Raw genomic sequence first — 13,647 nt, 5'->3', positions numbered from 1 at the left:
TGAAAGTTTCCCTATATTGGCTGAGGGCTGATACATCATTACGCCTTGTCCCCTGCACCTACTATGTAACTCCTATCTACCTTGAGGTTCCAACATTAACTTAACTCCTGTTTGTGTGTATTACTTATCCCTGAAAAAATAAACTGAAACCCATATTTAAGGGTCATTGTGTTATCACAGCAGTAGCAGCTGGTGTTGTCAGATGCTCCTCGTAGTGGATATCTGTTTCTAGATTTAGAGTGTGCAAAATGTAGGTTTTTCTGCAGTGGTGGTTGAATTTATTCAAGTCATTTTCTTCTGGCAATGCTCTGAAGTTGAACAAATGTTACCTGGCAGCTGAGGAGCCCCTGGATCAGCTATTGATGTAGGAAGGCCTACCTCCTTTGGTGGTTGAGCCCTGGTGAATTTCAGTCTATAGGAAACAAACCTGTACTGTGATCAAACCTCAGTTGAACCAGTTCTGATGAGACTGAACCAAAACCAAGCAGCATTATTTTATGAAGACAATTACCATGCCGTCTTCAGCTTCATGGTTTGTAAATTTGTATGTAACCTCAAGTTTCAGAATATTTAAACAACCTGAATGTGTTTTGTTTCACCACTCAGAACACTAAGTATAGTAGCAAGAAGCAGCATCTATTTTGAATGTCACTTCAATTCGATATGAATGTAATAATTATATAGAGAATACTTTGGTTCTGTAGTGTGGCCACAGGGGAGTAACGTGAATTGAGTGCATAGAGAAATTGCAATTATAATGAAGCACCTCATGGCTGTTTGGTTGTTTTTGTTTGTTTTTAGTATTTAAGCACGATTCTGTGATCCTGTATGAAGTCCTAGTGCTTACCAAGTCCTGTGAGAGTGCAGGACATTCTGTATCCTCTGGTCAGGGACTTCAGTGCTATGCGGATTGCTGGACACTTCACTACATTGCCAGCAGGTGGCAAATGAATGAGTAACAAATGTATTATTTTCAGAGAAACAGCTGGCTGTTTTAGTTCTCTGTAAACATGTACTGGTGCCTTCCAGCCCCTGAGGGTTTAGCTGGGTTTCTAGAAGAAAAAAGTAGCCTGAGGGAATTAGATGCTGACTGCTATGTAAAGCAGAAAGCCTTCAACTGTCTTTTTTAATGCTTGCCTCAGCAGTAGCAATTGACAGGCACATGTTTTGTGCTTTATTATTTCTATCTTCTTCTTGCTCTGGTTTCTCTTCTAGATGTTTTGAGTCTAATACAAAGTTTGCAAATAGCCAGAACCCACCCACAGTTCAAATGCAAGCAGTCCATGCATCCTGTAGCTTTAGGGTTGGGTTTCCTGATTTCCCACTGGCCCTGTGTTGCTGCTAATGCTACAAGGCAGATCTATCTGAACGGAATGGATTCTCTGCAAAATCACTAAACACACAGATTCTAGTGTCGGTTGTTTGTTTATCCTGCATAACACTCCTCTTTTGCATCTGTTTTTATGTCATGAGAAGTCCTCGGTAAATTCCTACAGGTTTTTGAGCTTCCTTTTTGATTCACTGATGTCAAATATTTTTCCAAAATGTGTCTGCTGGAACCTTTACAGCTCTTGAAGCTTCAGAAGGTAACTCCACACTGAACTTCTGCCATAAAGAGATTTGGGACGTTACTCTTGTAAAACACAGCAGTGTTAACTTCACTAATTTGTTTGCTGTTATACTTTTTGTATTCTTCCAGCTCTCATCCAGTAAACAAGTTGCATGTATAAACACTGAAAAATATACTTCTCCCTAGCTGGCTTACAGCAAGAGAAATATAAAGAATTAATGACACAACACAAAAGTAAGTGCACCAGTGTTTAAGAGAACAAAATGATGCTGTAAATTACTCATAAGGATTTCCCGGTTTTGATATGAACCAAGGTGGAACTGCAGAACTTCAGCAGTCCTTACTGAGGTTTCTCCTGTTCAACTCCCTTAGACAACCAAGAAAGGAAAATAAATAAATGAATTTAATATGTAATGTTCTTAAATGGTAAGGTCTTGAGAGTGACACCTGCGAGCTACTGTGTGTCAACCTTCCACTGTCCTGAAATTGCATTTCCTGAGATTCTGACCTTTCTCTGTGATGCAGAGTTTTTTGTTGTTTGAGAATAGACTTGTACCCTCAGTATGTACTGCACTAGAACCGTGCTCCCAGTAGATACTGTTTGTTGAGCAGGAGGAGGATACTGCTTTCCAGAAGAATGAGGAGGACAGTGAAGTTTCTGATGGAGCAAAATCTCCAAGGATTGTTTATTTTGCAAATGGTGAGACTGTGACATACAGTATGGGAGAGGAGGAGCAGCAGCAGCCTGTTGACCTGGTGAGCCCTCTATAGTTTCTTCAGCAACCAGCAGGGTGTGCCACATGAATGAAACATAGTTTCTAGACTTCACTGAGCTGAGCTGAAATACGATGTTCTTACTAAATAGAGAGGGGGAAAAAGTATTTCATAAAAATACTTAAAGCTGATCTCATTTTGGTTTAGTCTTGAAAGAGATTAAAACAGCTTTCCTCTCACAAGCACCTCCAGGTGGTGCATCTCTGAAACACATCTTTCAAAATTCAGGTTTCTGCGCAGCTGTTGCCTATCTTTACTATCCTACCAAAATACACTGTTTGTGGTGGGATTCTATAAATAATATATTAACTGAATCTAACCATGGGCAACAATCTGTGGGAGATGGATTTACACAATGACAGGCTTCTTTGCGAAGTTTCAGATCACTTCATATTACAAGCTAGGTGATGCAGGACTGTGTTTAGTGCAACTTCATGGATGAGCTTCTCTTTAGGTTTTAAAGCTTTCTGCTCTGTAGTCTTTGCTCTCCTGGGGGTCATGTCTCTGGTTTTGGACAGTTTAAATTGCAACCACTTCATTTCTTTGTAAGTTCAGGCTTTTTTTTTTTTTTTTTTTGGTGTTCTTGGCTTATTTTACCAATGGACTAACTGGAATGCATTTGCTGCTTAAGTGACCTCTGACCTGCTGTAGAAATTTTAAAATTTAAGCATTTCCTTCTGGCCAAATAATATAATCAATCAACAAATAATTCAGAATAGGCTGCTTGGTAACAGCCTACTGGTCTTTTATAGTAGCCTGAAAGATGTTTTCCTTGTCTCTGGGTACCTAGTGCCTTACTTGTGAGCAAAAGAGCAATTAGAAAATAGTAGGAAAAAACCTGGTTATGACACAGGCAGGTAACAACCAGGATATGGTACATTAGGTTAATTGTGTGCTGCCTTCACGTTTAGAGCAGTGTGGCAGAATACACTTGCAGAAGAATCCGAATGGAGTGATTGTAATTAAGGATAGGCCATTTTGTCTGACTCCTGCCCCAGGACAGATCAAATCATTCTTGACAGGCTTGTTAACTTCATTCTCAAAGACTTCTGGTTATTGTTACTGCTTCAGCTCACTTAGTAATTGATTCTGGTGGTTTGAAATGCTTCCACTGAAAATTCTTTATTAACGTAGATCATGCCTTCTACGTTTCAAGCTTCTCTCTTATCCTATCAACAAATCATCCTCTTGTCTTTCATGATCTTTTCCTGTATTTGACTGTTACCATGCTTCCCTTAGCTTTTCTATCTGTAGACTAAACACCATGCCTCTGCATCTTTCTGCTTTGGTCTTATTTCCTGAGATATTTATTCATTCTTGCTGCCGTCCTCTGGACTTTCTCTCATTTGTCCACATGCTTTTCAAATGTTGTCATGCCCAAAACAGAACAGAAGCCTCCAGCTGGGGCTCACCAAGACAGAGTAGTGCATAACTGCTACCTAAGCAGCTGTTTCCCATCTTCTCTGTGTACAGAATGATATTTTCAGAAATTTTCTTACATCCTGGTAGGATTTTTTCCCCCAGAATGTTTCTTTTGTAGATAATGTTTTGAATTGTATTCCCATTGTTCATGCTCCTTGCAACTGTTTGTAAAAATGTATTCATAGGTACACCTATTGCATCAATCCATTCGTTAGTGAAAGTACCAAGTAGAGATGTCCAAGCCAAAGCCTTGCTCTGTGTATCCCTTTGTGCTGACAGTGAATTATTGGTAGCCAATCCCTGCGTGCTCTTTCACTAAAAAACAACTTTTCTAAGAAAAGTCCGACCCATGGCTGACCCTTTTTATTTGAAGCAACACGATGTTACTTATTGTCATTTCTCTTACATTCACTACGCTTTTTCCTATAGTGAATTTTTGAATGAGCACCACATCGCTATGCATAGCATTATGGCTGCTGCTTAGATTAGTTATTGTTTATTACTGCATGATGTATTGTAAATTAAAATCATTATTGTTAAACAGCAAAAAGGATCCGAGATGGTGAAATAAGTTATGTAAAAGAGGTACTTACGACTATATAGAGTGTGAATTCCATCCTCTGTCTTTATGCAACTTGATAGGCTCCAATTACAAGATCCTGCACCACCTGCCCGACCTTAAGATAATTGAATAATTGCTTATTCAAGGGAGCATGGGCTGTTTTCAGTGTCTTTTATACATCTGTGCAGTCTTATTCTATTTACTGTGCTACGCTGAAATGTAATACAGAATGGGGCCTTACCATCTCCTCTTGGGTTTATAAAGAGTGGTGGCATGGAAGCATCTGAATGCTCTGCATGTGTATGTTTTTATGATACAAAGATGAGTCAAAATTGTCAGTAGTCAGCTAACTTAGAGTGCCCAGCTAAAAAGGTCATGGGACACTTAGCATGGAACACTGGGGATAGTGTTCCTATTGTGCACTTCTGTAGCAGCTACGTATGGTTAAGGCTTCTGCCCAGGGGCTGTGGGTATTTCAAGCCAGAGCCCAGCAAGCACACATCAGGTACTTATAAACACTCAAAATTCACATGGGGATTATATGGCAGTTCTAGGTTAGAGGCTGCTGTAGCACCTACCTTTCTCCATCACCTTCAGGCTGCCTCTGCTATACAAACATCTTTTCTTCATTCGCATCTTCCAGGCCCTCCATGACCTTGGGTGGGGTTCCTATGCACAGCATTATCCTTCACCCTGATGTCCTGACCCACAGCAAAGGCAGTGCCCGCTCAGTCCCACTGATAATGAGGTGTGACTCATATAGGGAAATAGAGGATATACAGTCTCTTTTCCATTATTCAACGTAAATAAGGGATTTAATGAAAAGATGCAGCGAGAAACACTCTGGAACATGTCCAAAGTTTGAATTCTGCCACTCAGCTTTCTTATAACTAATCACTCTAATATTGTCTTTTCAAATAGTTTAACTACTCCAGGAAAAAAAAAAAAAAGAACAACAACAAAAAAAAACCAACAGTATTTCTGAGGATTGCCCTGTGTGCCTTCCACACATGAATCTTCTCAACAGCTTGTGTATTTGAGCATGGGCAGACATTCCCAGGAACAGCAAAAGCTGGACCTGTGACCTCTTCTGTCAGTTCTCAAGGTGCTGAGACACTCTAGTTCCCCCACGGTTTATGACTGTTAAATTGTTTTAATGTGAACTGGAGAAAATCCATTATTTTACTCCTGTCCCTGTTTTCAAACATTTGGAAGTCCCTTTCTTCCCCATGTGGCACAAAATATCTCAGCTCTAACAAAAATAGCGTCTGGTAAGTTTGTGACCTTCATTACTGTATTAGAATTAGTGTGACCTGAAAGGTATATTAATTAGTAGGTAGTAAGTTGGGTTGGAGTTAAATCTACTGCAGTTTTATGAGATGCAGTTGAGCCCTATGATGGATGAAACCGAAATGAATTTGTTCAATTGAAACACAGTGTGGATAGCAAGTGTGGTAAGTGGGATTGACTACCCCAGAAATGCTGGCGAGCCTTCTGGAAAAAGATTTAAAGGCAGGGTTATGAAGAAGGTAAGTAAAGAGGAGAATCCCAAGTGCATTTTCAATAATATAATAGGCTGCTCCCTGTGTCATCTTGTTTGCTGATCCTTCATGTCCACATGGGTGTGAACACAGCTGTACCATTTTCTGTTATCGGATAAAATGCCCTTTGCAAAAAGCCCCTGAGTAGAAGGATGACATTCTAGGTGTTATTTTTCTTTTGTGGGTTTTCAGCTCTTGAACTCCCTGGAGGGAAACGTGCTGTACTTCATGGACTGAATGAGCCTAAATACAAATATGCAGTAAAGGAGTACCATAGAGGATACAGGAGAGGATGTGCTTTATTTAACTTTACTCCTATGCTTTATGCCACAAGAGATGTTCAGGATTGAAACCAGCTTTTAACAATTTATTGTTGGAGTAAATTTGGTTCTGTAATGCAGTTTCAATTAAAGTTATTTGGAAGCTTCAGAAGAGTCTGAAGTGTGATTAGTTTGCTATTGCATGCTCCAGTCCTGTATGGTACGTTCTGCAGTTATTGTGTTTAGGCTGGATTTTTGTTGTAAATGCTTCATGAAACTGAACAGGTAAGAAGTTAATACGGCCTTGAGGGGTTTGTTTCCCAGACTGATGAGGTGGGGGGTGATGTAGGTGTGCAGTCAGGTTGTTTGTTTTAGAGCTGCTTTCTGATAGCAGAATGAGAAATCAACATTATTCTGGGCCCTGGGGATGAATGCTGGCCCAGTTTTGGGGACAGGGGTCAGGATATCTTGTTAGCAGTACCTAATAAAGAAAAATCTTTAGAAATAGAGAAGCACCTTAGAAAACACTGTCTAAGCAGAAAAGACTCTTGGGAATGCGACTGATATAAAACCATTCCCCAAAACCAAATTATGGAATGCTTTTCTTTTGCTGTCACCAACTCTCTGAAAGTCTCTGAGTGTATAGCTTTGCTGCAACACTCCTGTTTTTAATAGTGGTGTTGGCTCTTGGGTAACGCAGCTGAATAATGTAATGCAACTCCAACAGCTCTTTTACTGAGTCCCTCCAGGAACACAATAACCTGCTCTGCTTTGTTATGCTGAGAGAGGTAATCGACTGCTATGATAATGGGTCAGCATTTAGTTGATCAAGGTCTCGGTGTTTCTTGAGGAAGCTGCTGAAAGTTGAGTTGGAGTCAAGTTTTTGTAGCAGTAAAATTCTGTTTAAAAAAAAATAAATAAATAAAATAAAAAATAAAAAAAATAAAAATACAAGATTGTTTTAACATGGAGGAATAGAAGCTTACAAACTTTCCACCTCTGAAGACTGAATTTTAATTTTGGAGGTGAATCAGGCATGAGCTCTTGCAATCTGAGCATGGCACATCTTCCCCTGAGGCCTGAGATGCCAGCTTGCTCCAGTTTTTCTTCAAAATGAATGTCTACTTTGAAAAAGGGATCTTTAAAAATGTCAGCATGTTTTCCTAAATTTGCTTTCCCAAATTTTAGGTGCGTTTTAACAAAATTTTAGATCTCAGCTCTGCTCGTGTTTTCTGCAATCTTGACTTGAGCTCAATTCTCACACATCAAATGTTGTTATTCTCTATCTGTAATTTTCTTAAATCTGAGCCTTTGGCAGACAAACCCATTTAATTGTATTTTAGCAGGCTCAGATAGAGGAGGGAGTAATTTGAGAGCAGCAGGGTAATAGAAGAGGCTGGAACCTCATGAGAACCCGGAGCCAGAGGAGAACCAGTGCTCCAGAAGAGGCTGTCTCTGACACCAACTTCTTGTAGCTTGTTGTTGCTAAAGCAATACTCCTCCACTTCTAGAGCATAGTAGCAGATCAGCAGCTGGTGTTTCTACACTGCTGTTTTTCAAGCTTTGTTTTAAATATGTTTTCCAGCTTCTGGTATTGTAAATATGTTGGTCTGTCTTTATCATGTGAACTATAGCTATAAATCAGCTGTGTGTAGTAGAGCCTCAATTCTCATGGTAACTGGAAACACTTGGAACAGTGTTTGTCTATGCTTTCAACAGACAGCACCACAGCTATTTACCTTTTATACAATTATATCTTCTATTTTGTCTTCTAGAATACAGAGTTGGTGGATAAACTTCCAAGTGAAATTATGTGGACTATTTGGGTGAAAAAAGCTACTTTGGGAAAGAGGGTGTTGGGAATGGGTCAGTTAAGGACATGATGTGTTTTGCTCAATGTGCTTTTACAAATATTGATGGGATTTCAGAATGTGACCCATGTAATATCTTGATTACTAAATACTGAATGCTGCCATTCTGATATGTCTCTGAGTAAGGCAATCTGTAGGCTATGAACCAGTCATTAGCAGGCTATGGCATAGCATGTCTCCAGTGTCACAATATAACCATAGCATGGTTTTAGTGTTTGGTTGGTGAAAAAAAGCAACATAATCACTGAAGAGAGAAAGGAGCTCAGTGAGCATCGGTGGCCTCTGTGGCACTGACTGCTTTATTTAAGATATGGTTGGAGTTTCTGCCATCTGGCTCCATTTAACTAATCTTGGACCTGTCATTAGTTGATGCTTCTGAATATGGAAAACTTGCTGCACAGGAGAGCATGACGCAATTCATCATTCTGGTACATCCAAATCAGCCTGCAAAGTCCTGCTTGGTTCTGGACAGCTGCGGATATTTTGTTGTTCGTCAATGCAGCAGAACAGAGAAGAAAAAAAGCAAGAAACCTTTAGCTGGCTGAAAACATGTAAAACATATCTTTTAAAATATTTAATGAAGCAAACAGCAGAATGGTGATCATTATTTCAGGAATTCGTGCTCTCTGGCTTCTGTATTTTACTTGCAATCTACAGTCAGTATTCATCGGAGGGTAAGCTGACTTTCTAGATGAACCAAGTGAATAAAATAAGAATGTATCTTTTTTGGTTGATGTACCACATCAGTAACCTCCTTATGAGATACGGAGTACTGTCTTAAGCCACTGGGCCTTGGGCTTTTTCCACAATGTGTTTAGGAAAGTGAGAAGAACATCTGGAGGAGCGGATTATGAACAATGCTATGCAGGGTGAGTTTCCTGGACAACACTTTGAAGGGATTTCTAAATAGTTTCTCCCTGACAGACCCATGGTATTTGAGGAAAAAAAAAAACCTGCATTGAAAACTTGGTTCTGCATGGGCCTGTGACGTTTCTAGCTGATGACGCAGTAAACAAAATTCTCCAGTTGCTTCATTGGCAGTTGAAAATGCAAATTTGTGGTGCTCTGATTTATCTGCTGGCACCTTAATTTTCCTTTTTTAAAACAGGTTAGACTGAGTGCAGTTGTTTAGAGCACAAGGGTTTTTAAGGAAGTTATATTTCCCCCTTTGAAGCTGTTTTCTTTGAGCTAGTGAAAACCAAATTTCAGAAATGCAATCACTGAAAGCAGAGATGTCATTCATCTACATGCAAATTGCTGTGATAAACCATGCTTGAGTCTCACTGGGAAGATTGGAGATGACATAAGCCTCCGAACAAAACTGAAGAGTTCAGTCCGTTTCTGCATAACAAGTGCTGTAAGTGACTGAAAGCAATGAATTTTCCATCACTTTCTCATAGGCTGTTGAGTATCTCGTTTCTCCAGCATTTGTTTCTTCCCAGTTTCAGAATTGGAGAGTTGAATTCTTAACCTTTAAACTCCTGCTGTATAAACCAGTGGGCAGCCTCAATAAATATTTCAGCCGAAATGACACACTCCACAGGCCTTGTCTGCACAACCAGGTGAAATATTGAAATTTAAATGATTTCCTTTACATGGCCTGTGGTCCTGTGATAACTTTACTGTGCATCAGGTCCCAGGGTTTTATAGTGCAAGGCTGTGGTCAGTCAAACCGGTGGAATTTATTCCTGTCAGTCCCATTAGTCATCCTCTCATCTGTTCCTTTTTTTTTTCCTTCTTCTTTATTTCTCCTAGCAGGGGTTGTGGCTTTTGTTTCTAATACAGAGCCTTGAAAATGCTGGAGGAACAAATTCTTTTTCTGCTTGTGTACTAAGCTTCAGATAGCAAATGTGCTAATGCAGTTCAGCCATTCCCATGGCTTTACTGAGCCCAATAAAAGAGCAAGGGATATCTCTTCAACCCTATATCCTGTGAATTAGCCTTGGGTTTGTGGAAATGCCTGACTGCAGAACATTATGGCTGGTAGAGTTCCTGCTCCTAGCAGCGTAGGTATACATTTCTCTGGGTGCTCTTGTCCTTGCTACACAGAGGTCCAGCAGCTGCACTGCAAAAGTTACCCATGAAGACACCCAGGCTTCTTAAAATACACCAGCATATACCGTACTGTGACCTGCAATGGTGACAAAGCAGCTGAAATTACTCTAGTGTCAAGTGTAGAAATTTCAGAAGGAAGGGTGGGATATACAACTGGCATTGAAAATCCAGGCAGGCATCCTGAAGTGACTTGTCTCCAGTACTGCTCAGACCTTCTCTGTAAACCAAGGGGAACAAATATGGGAATAACTGAATGTAGAATGGGTTAAAAGGTGCCCTCTGTATTTTTCTGGGAGAACCAAGGAAGGATCAAGTGGATTATGAATTTAAGTTTCCTCTTCAGCATCTCCAAGGAAATCTACATATGATGTAACTCCTGTCTGCACCACCTAGCCCTGAAGTACAGGTAGGCATCAGAATTTTCGCAATCACAATGTGTCTTTGATTGGGGAATCACTCATACCAGCTTGGTCCTGCTTTTCATGAGTGAAGGAAGCATAATGATGCTTGCAGGCAGCCTTTTCTGCCTAGGTAAGAGAGGTTCTGTTGCACCTTCTTTGCTTTTTGGCAGATTGCCTCTTTTTGCTGTTTCTGTTTGGTAACTGATGGTATCTTGTTGGCAAGCTGTGTGTAAGAGTGAGAAAGAGGAAACGAGTGGCCGAGGCCTGGAGGGAATTTTAGGGGAAGGCTGCTTAGCTGTGAAACTGGTACACCAACCCAGTTGGGTTCCACTTGTTGGAAAATTGAGTTGTTTGATTACTTATTTTTATGAAAGCAATTGAAAGGATCTTTTCCAGTGGCATCATTTTCTTGGCCATCTGTGAGCAATCATGACTATATGCAACTCATGCTGCTGATGACTGGAGAATAAAATATGGGCTCCTAGTCTAACTGCTTGTTTTTGTCACCCTCGGGGCTTGAGGTTGAAGCATATGCAGCAGATCGCTGTTGTTGATGTGTCAGGTGTCATGTCTGATGTGGCAGCAGTTCTCTGTGTGCCTCCAAAGAGGCAGCAGAGCTGTGATGCATCTACCTTGCTCCTGTGCTCTAGCAGCTTTAATTGGCGATCAAGTCCTGTTTTGACAGATGATGCACAAACATGAAATAAAAGATGATTCACCAGCAGGAAGCTACGTGTTGCTCACAAGAGATGATAACAGGTTATGTATGCACTGTGAGTGAAGGGGTGGCACTGACGCCTCCAGCTGAGCTGGAAAGGACACAACAGCTGTGCAACAGAGAGCTGAGCCTTGGGTGCCACACAGCTTCCCCTGGACCTTGTGTCCAAAGGCACGATGACCTAGCTGGCTTGGGACTTAAGCAGCTTAAAGGGTGACAGATCATTTCTGACATCCTCCACATTGCTGATGGACTAATGGAATCCCCCCCTTCCCCTCCAGATTTTGTAGTTGCTGACAAACAGAAAGAAAAACAAACTTTGGGTTCCAGTCTACACATCTGTTTTTTTGCTAACCATTTAAAACATCTATTTAGGAAAGCATCTAGCTGATCCTTTATCAAACCTACAAAAATGTATTCTAATGTGATATTATAAGAAGCCTATGCTAAGTGCTTTGACAAAAAAACATGCAGGCTCTGAAATGAAATCTTATTTACTGTGGCATTACTAAAGTGCTAAATAAACAGACAAGCTCAGAAGGGCTGGTAGAATGTGGGTGGGTGAATAAATGAGCTTTGATGTTAGTGTCAGTCAACGCTAATTCCTATCCTTTGAAGAAAGTGTGATAAACACAGCTGCCAGGAATGTGATCTGAAATTGCTCTAATTGAATTAAATTTTCACTGGAATGAAAGTAGCTAAGCACCTTGCTTTGTCTCCTTCCTAACTGGACTAATTCAGATAATAGCAGCTTTCAGGTTCTTTCATGACTAGGTGGGATGGTAGGTTTCTTAAACATATGTAATGATCTGAGCATGCAAAAAAAATAAAATAAAAAAAATAATAAAAAAATTGTACAAACTTCTTTGTACATACACCTTTTATTGTATTTTTCACTTAGAATTTATAACTTGATTTAGAATCTTTGATTTTCAAGAGGTAATGATCTGTACTAGCCAGTGAACTCTTCATAGAAATATGGGCAAACTTTTTAAGTTTATGCATTTAACAGTAAAGAGAGAGAAGGGAGCTTTGAATGGTTATGAATGGTGTGCTGATCATGGATAGAAGCTGAGAATGAGAGTTGGAAGTCACTGCAAGGGAATAGAACAAACAGGAAAGATAAGAAAATGAAGACAAATGATCTCTGGGTAATCCCCCTTTTTTCTGTCTCTGTGTTTCAAAAAATACCCTTTGCAGATGCATTGAATGATTTGTCCATTCAAACTTTGCAAGGTTACTTTGCAAGTAACATTTTGACAGGGCTACTCCTTTTAGGGGAACCTGAACATAAAAATTGTGTTATTTCAGGAAGGGTTGTTTGTTTGTTTGCTTTTGAATCAATGTTTTTTGAAGTGCTTTGATTAGTTACCAAGAGCAGTGTGGATAGAACTAACTAACTAGTATATATAATCTATACCTGAGTTACAAGTGTTACTGATTTTAAATAATGTAAGAGATTTTAGCGCTACAGAAATATGCATAGATATATCTCTGTCTTATACATAGGTATAGTTTCTTCAGAGTGGTACTTTTTACCTGTGACATCTGTCAGTTTCCAAAATCCGTTAGTTACAGCAAATTGGTCTGATGAGGAGGGATTCCATTAGTTACATCACTTCCAAAGATGAACACTAGATGGCAATAAAAGATAGGAACTGGGGAGTGGAAATAAAACGTGTTCGATATAAATCGATATATTTTGGGGAAAAAGGGGGAAGAGTCACAGGGATTACAAAGCTGGATGAGGTGACTGAGCTGTCTCTTGAGTCTAGAGAAGAAATCAGCACAATGAGAGATTAAATGGCAAAGTGTGGTATGAAGTGATGAGGCCTGGCGGCAAAATTGTTTGGAGCTGGAAGGGCTGAGCTTTCCTCTTTCATTTGCTCTTGCTGCTTTGCAGAAAGGAGGTATCTCCTTAAATTCATATGTTCTTTCCTGTTTACTGTTGCATTCCTAGAGCGATACTCCAGCCCAAATCTCAACAGTTAAGAATGTCATCTTCCACAGCGTTTCATGTTCTGATCTCATCTGATCAAACACAACTTATCAGGCTGATACAACAGCCACATTCCAGGTGTTTGGGATGGAATCTGAGCCAGAACGCAGAATTATAATGAGCCTTTAATTAAAACCATGTTGAGTGAAGAGGGACAGGGAGCAAATCAGCATTTCTGACTCAGGCTGCAACCACTGACTTCCCAGCCATGGGCAGTTCAACCCTGGGTGTTCCACATGATTATGAGAGGATTTTAAAGAACTGGTTATCCTCACAAAGGGGTGAAAGTGAAGCAGCCTGTGGTGTATGAGGGATTCACTGCAAAGTATGTAATGCTTTATTCTGGTCTTCAGAAGCAACTAATACACAGTTTTACTTAAGCTGTAAAAGCAAGCCCTCAAAGATTAGTCAATGCCACATCTGTGAGCAGCTGCATTTTGGCCCAAACTGTGTGCTAAATGAGGCAGAGATCCT

Source organism: Tetrao urogallus (assembly GCF_951394365.1).
Source record: "Tetrao urogallus genome assembly, chromosome: 2".
In the NCBI taxonomy this organism is placed as follows: domain Eukaryota; kingdom Metazoa; phylum Chordata; class Aves; order Galliformes; family Phasianidae; genus Tetrao; species Tetrao urogallus.
This window is presented reverse-complemented; position numbering follows the sequence as displayed.